This window comes from Gavialis gangeticus, unplaced genomic scaffold (genome assembly GCF_001723915.1).
Source record: "Gavialis gangeticus isolate Ggan-Ray unplaced genomic scaffold, GavGan_comp1, whole genome shotgun sequence".
NCBI classification, from domain to species: domain Eukaryota; kingdom Metazoa; phylum Chordata; order Crocodylia; family Gavialidae; genus Gavialis; species Gavialis gangeticus.
In genome coordinates this window covers 31,868,595-31,875,625 of record NW_017728995.1, presented here as the reverse complement: position 1 = coordinate 31,875,625, position 7,031 = coordinate 31,868,595, and positions in this window count along the sequence as shown.

Genomic DNA, 7,031 nt, shown 5'->3' with positions numbered 1-7,031 from the left:
TACTTCTCTAGTTTCTTTCCTCTTGAAAGACCTCCAAGCCTTTCACATGCCACGCAGGCCTGTTTCTTCTCTTCTGGGCAATTTATCCTGTGGACTGTATATGTCTGTGGATTTTAATGCATGCAAGATGGAAGGGATGTGGTCTCTAGGATGGCCACACCACTGAGAAGCAGCTGCCACTGGCGTGAAGAGCAGAAGCTTAGATCTCCACTTGCAAAGATCACAGGGCAAACCTCTACTATAGGAAAAAGATCAGTGATGCCTATGAAAAGGCAGACCTCAGGGCTTAAAATCAGCCTGACCCCTCCAGTAAGGCAAAGTTTTCTCTCAAATGCTGCATATCCAATGATGGCTTCAGGCAGGCAGTTTCCTCTGTTCATTTTGTGGTCATTGAAGGGGTTTTCAGATATGTCACGTGTGGTACAGGCAGAGACAAGAACGTCGCCTTGCTGAGACATGTGGCATCTGGAACTGTGGGCCCGGCGGGATTCATACCAGCACCACTCGGGTGCAAAAGCTTGCATTGCAAAGGCTTGTGCTATACCTAGAAATCTGGCTCCTGCTTTTCAGCAGCGGTGTGGTGATAACAGACTTCTCCAAGCTGGAAGCCAGCCCCGGGCACGTGAACGTGAAACCCACCCCACTCAGAGAAAGGGACTGATTTCAAAGAACACTAAGCTTCACTAAGGCAGGACGGAGATCCAGCAAGATCCCTGCCTTCTCATGTCACTCACACGCCTGAAGCAAACAGGGTGTCATTTATTTAATAAATTGTGGGGAACATGGTGAGTGCATCAAAAAGGAGGCTCAACCGGGACTTGGGAGAGAAGGCTTCTGTTCCTGGTTTCACTGCCAACCGGCTGCACAACTTTCCACAGGCCACTTCCCCTCTGTTTCCTTGGTTGGTTTAAATTGCTAAACTCTTTCAAGGAGGTGCCGTACCATTATGCACTTTGTATCACCCAGGGCTTATACAGGCACCATACTAATTATCTGCTTGTGAAGGCGAGAAAGATGCTAGCAGTGACATCTATATGACTGTACACTACTTTCCCAAGGGAACTTGTACATAACCTCGTCGGGTAGGTTAGGTTCAGGTAGTTTGGGCGGATTATGAAGCAAAAATTCCTTTAGGCTGAACTATCATGACCTTTGCTGACAAACCTCAACTGGGGCATTTATGAGCGAGCATCCGGAAACAAATCAGTTGGCAAGCATCACATCTGTGCCACACTGCCAGTCACGGCAGTGCTGCCACCACCGAGGATTCGGAGCGGTCAGCAGGGACAGTGTCCAGATCTTGCACCCCGAGAAACACCCGCTGCTGGTGGCCACCTCAGATTCCCAAGTCCTCTGCTCCAAAAAGCCCGGCCCCCTGGATTTTAGGGGCAAACAGTTTGGCCTCTGGCCAATAGTGGGTACTGGTGTGCTGCAGGCTCATTTTGGCACCCTGGCACCTCACTAATGAGCTATCATGGCAGAGCTGTGCTTTCAAAGCTCGCATGCTCAGATCTGCTGCCGATAAAGAAAAAGGTCATTAGTCATTATCTGACAAGGAAAAGCGTGGGTTCGTATGTGAAACACAAGATCGTACAGGGTGATGCCAGGCATAGGCTGTCCTGTATGCACAAAACACGCCAGCCCAGGACCACAAGGCACTGACAAACAAACAAACAGCCCCAGGCATCCGAACGGCTCCGACACCGGGAACTTCCAAGAGCCCGTGTCTCCACTATGCAAGCCGTGCCCTGGGAAAGTGGACACGTGGCTTTTTATCGTTCAAGGCTGCCTACCACGGGGACAGAGGATGCTGTGCTGTCACTGATGACATCTTTGGTGCTGCATGATGGATATCATCATCATTGTGGTCACTGAAGATGCCACTCCGGGTGTTTTTTTGCAAAATTAGTACATGAACCGCAGGATCCCAGCCAAATCCCTCTTGGGTAATACAGCTGCTTGAAGCCCCTGTGCTGCTACCACGAGATACAGCAGTTTCCACCCCCTATTACAAAGCACAGTTTAGCACTTGTGCCGTGCTCCACCCCAGAGCTGGTTGCATTTTAGCAGTGGCTACAGTTTACATGCATCAGGAATGTCCTTGGAGACCGCTTCTGAAAAGCGTCACCAGCTGCACATCGGAAATGCGAGCAAGAGGGTGGTTGTAACAAGATAAATAAAAAAGGAAGCAGGATGTGAGCTTTGCGGAAGGTCGTTGCATGAGCTGGGCTGCGTGATGATAATCTCCTTGAGGACACCTGCAAAGAACTGCTCATCGCAGGCAAGAATAGGGATGAGGAAGGAAGCAGGGCTTGCATGAGCAGCTGGGTTAGGGAAAGAGCGGGACGGTTCATACCTCGGCTGAAGTATTTTAAGAAAAGCCCATAGGTCAAGTCCTGCCCAGGCAGGCAGTATAGAAGAAGTCTGTATATAGGGTGGGGAGGCAGAGATGTGGGGCCTGTGGAGAACCCTATAGACAGGCCAGGGCAGGAGAAAGGGAGAGGCTGTAGCATGGCTCCATCAGCCATTTCCCGTGTACGTGTGGAGCTGGCTGGGCTCTGCTCCCTCTCCACACCCTGTCTGAGGGCAGGATCCTTGAGCTCCTCCTGTTCCTCCGTCGGTGAGCATGAATGCAGATACAGCCTGGCTGGGAGGAAGAGCATGCACCAAGCACGCCAGGTCCTACCTACACCTTGCAGCTGTAGACTATGGTCCGTCTCTGTCCTAGTGAGACGGACCGTATCATGGACCATGAGCATACTGTCAGCTTTGAGCTGTGGCTGCACCATCCCTTGCCCGTGATCTCCCATTCCGCCCTCGCCCACTCTCCCACCACGAAACCTGGTATCCCTTGCAGTCATTTCCCACCGTGCTGTAGGGAACAAGCCGGGCAATTTGGGATGTGAACACAGAGGGCTTGTCTATGCTTCTCCACCTCTATATACTGCTCTGAAACAGAAAACCAGACCCAAGCCACTTGTGTTTGGTAAAAACCTCGTTCACACAGCCTGGCACTCAGGCTGCTCTTGATTGCCTGCAAATGTGCTACTGCCTCTGCATGAATCAACATGCTTCTCTAGCTCAGTCAATGGGGAAACCAGGCTTTAAAATCCAGAAGCCCTGGGTGTAGCTGACTCCGTTCAGAGGTAGCATATGTGAGCAGCTTTGATTTGCACAGCATAGAAATGGAAAGACCTGTGAATAGCTCCTCTTTCTGGATAACTTCTCAGCAAGGAGCCTGTATCTCTCACCATCACTGCTTCTGCTGCAGTCACTTCCCCTTTTGTAAGAATAATGAGCCGACTCCTTTAAACGCAAGACTAAACAAAAAAACCCTGCTAAAAACAACTAAGCAAGTTCCAATGGGGCATATTATGGCACTGCATTTCCAGTAATATAGGTGTGTGTGCGGGTGATATGAGGAGGAGGTGTGATGGAACATGGGGCTACTGCTAATTGCCGTGGTTTGTTATTTAATTACTGCACAGCTCCTTCTCGGGTTCCTCGCTCACTCTTGCCCTTGGAGATGTAACCAGCCCCTGACTCATGAAGTTTTCTCACATGCTCTGCTCTGCCTTGCAGCCAGAACTGGGAAGGAAAGTCACTGCTGTGAACTGCAAGCTGGAAGTGACACTTCTGCCTGGCAAAAATCAGAATAATCCCAGAGCAACGAGGAGGACAGGGTTTAAATGGGACAAGGACCAAAACAGTCAGTGCCATTAGACAGGTCTCTCTGGAGACCCAGAACTGCAGTCGCAGCTCCTGGTTCTGTTCCCAGAGCTGTCTTCAGGTCATAAGCTGGTGTTTTTAAACATGGGCGGCCTCATGTGACATCCAAATGGAGGCCCAGTCTGGGCTGATCGGAGGGCAGCAAAGCATCAAGATGAATGCAGATCAGGCTTGTAAACAGTTTGCAGCACAAACCAGGAGAGTGCCCAGGTCCACCCCCACCTTCTCGCTGCAGCCAGCTCCTCCTGTCTGGCCAAAGTGTCACACCCAGCTTTTATTTTATCCAGAGAAGTCAAAACAAGTTCCTCTGAGCTATACAGTGAACGCATGCAACAAAAGAATTTTTTTTTTTTTTGCAAAAATCCAGCTGGTGTAAGAAAAGATACCACCTCGACAATGAGTCCTGATTGCTTTTTCTGAACTATACACCGGTTTATTGGGATGCTATCAATCAGGCAACATTACTAAGAGGAGGTGCACATATTGTCTATGTACAGCAGAGAATACACAGACATCCTCACTCAGGGGTGATGAGGACGTGGGCCCCTCAAAATCGAGGGAAGCTCCAGACTCGTACCCCTGTGCCTTTGTATGCAGAGTTGCACAGAGTTCAGATTCAAATCTCTATATCGCTGCCCCATTTCTCTGAGCTAACGATCTCTTGGCCAATTGAGTAAGGAGCGAGGAAACAGAGGCATGACCCACGAGCACTGTTCTTTCCTGGCATCGCCTTATAGCACTGGGTGTGATCACTGGCCTAGGCATCTCAACTCCCTTGAAACTATCTTGGCCGTGGTGAATCAGACTGAACTGCTCCTGGGATCAGAGGGATGTAGTGACACACCCAGCACAGCAAAACAGGGTGAAGCTGTTCTAGACTCCCCAACAAAAGGGCTATTGATGAGCAGGGACCCTTGCAAAGCCAGCTTTTACCACATTTGGGCTACCTCCCTCAAGAAAAGTCCTACCATGTTTGCTTTGTAGAGGTCTAATCCTGGACACTGCTGAGCCCCTCCAGCTCTGAAGCCAATGGGAGGTGAAATGCCCAAAGCTCTGGGCATGGGCTGTGTAGATCTTTCCCATATGGACATGTCCAATGTCATGTCTGCTCCTCACATGGCTCAGGGGTTCCTTGGTAGTGAAAAGCAGCCTGGTTCCCCAAAGCCTGAAGTTATCCAGCAGATACTTCAGGGATTTCTAAGTTTGTGGTGGGCTATTCATAAAGGAAAAGCAAGAAGTTTGCTTCCCTATTCTTACATCTTACTATTCAGGTCTTCTAACCCTACCCAGCCAGCACCGACACTTCCTCTACAACCCTTCCTGCTTCCAATGCACTTTGCGCACTTCCTCCCCAGCCCTTCACAATGCAAGTACATATCTCCTGGTGCAGACAGAGCAAACGGAGAGGACGGGACCCGAGAGGGTCACGCAGCATGTCAGAGGTGGGAGCAGAACCCAGGAATCCCAACTTCCGGCCATGCTCAGGCTGCTCCCCTCCCCCGATAACTCGCCTAGGAGGACGGTAACAAGCTGGCATACAAAAAAGCAAATTGCAGAGCACGTGCTCGAGATGAGATGAGATAGAGCTTTCTGAGCTGCCAGGCTATAATTTCCACGCGCTGCTTCATGCACTGTAATGAGAGAAAAAAACATCACGAGTAGGTGTTTTGTGTGCGAGCTTCCCACAAGGTGCCTGGCTGCGAGATTGCATGTCTTCAGACTGTGTTCCTGCCTGCTCGATCAAAGACGAGGGGAAAGCAAAGGCCTCTTCAGCATCACCCTGCTCTTTCACAATTAAGATCTCGCATTTCAGTTTCATAGTTTCTAGGGTCAGAAGGGACCTAAGTAGATCATCTACTCCGACCCCCTGCCATGGCAGGAAAGAGTACTGGGGTCAAACGACCCCAGCAAGGTGTTCATCCAATCTCCTCTTAAAAACCCCCAGGGTAGGAGCCTGCACCACTTCTCTTGGAAGTTGGTTCCAGATCCTAGCCGCCCTGACTTCCCAGACTGCAGCACCTCGTTGATGGCCAGAAGGAAGCTCCTTTGGGAGCTGTATAAGAGGCTGCAGCTGCAGAGCAGCAAGTGGTTTGAGACCAAAAGGAAGAATCCTGTTGCGGGACAAGAAAAATGAATGGCAGTTCACCTGGCTGGAGTTCAGAGGGGGTATCCTCTATTGCACATGGCCGTGCGGCATCTCCGATGACGACCAACCAACCCCCTTTTGCATTAGCCCACACACGGTATCTGCAACCTGTTACCCCTAACACCTGCACTTGCCTGGGGGGGGGGGCACTGAGCAGAGAGCACCAGCTGGCGCCCAGCGGCCCTCACAGACTCACAGAAGTTTAGGCCTGGAAGGCACCTTGTGAGATTGAACAAGTCTGAGGAGCCAGTAGACGCTGCCCATTGACCCTCTGCCTGGAAACGTCACCAGACTAGGAACAGGACTTTTAACATTTCAAGGAAAATCATGGGCTCAGGTACCCACCAAGGAAATTATAAAGCCCCTTTAGTACTGGGAAAGCACTAAGGACATGTTAGAGATTACTTGGGACAAATAATAATGAAACCGGGGACAGCCGTGGCAGCCAAAGGGTAACAATGAGTGCGCCCATGCAAGGGAGACTCCGAGCAGAGAGCACCGACCAGCACCCACTGGCCTGCAAACGAGTCCAAGGAGCCAGTGGACGCTGCCATTGACCCTCTGCTTGATAACGTGACCGGGCTAGGGCCAAGATTTTTCACACGTCGAGGGAAATCACTGACCCAGGCGCCCACCGAGGAAACAATAAAGCCCCTTTAGCATAGGCTGCAGAACTGGGTGGGCCACCCAGGCCATGGCCCGACCAACTTTTAGCATGTTCATTTAGCTAGGCATGCAGTTAAAAAAACAGCTATCCAGTTTTAACTGGCATGACAATTGTGCATTTTTGGGTTATATAAATGAACGTGCTAAAAGTTGGTCTGCCCATGGCCCGGGTGGCCCACCCTTATGCCCTTTAGCACTGGGGGCTACTAATGACTTGTTGCAGATTACTCGGGACAAATAATAACAAAAGCAAGGACAGGAGCAGTGGTCGAAGGGTAACAATTAATACGCCAGCGCAAGGGCGATGCCGAGCGGCGAGCCCTGGCCCTCGAACAAGGAGCGAGCAGACGCTGCCCATGGAGGCCTGCACGAACAGGGGCAGGCAAGCCGGCGTGACTCCACCCCGGGCAGGCGGGCGAGGGCTGGGGGGGCTGCAGAGGCAAGTGGAGCCTGGGCAGGGGCACGTGTCCAATCCAGCCGCAGCGCCCCC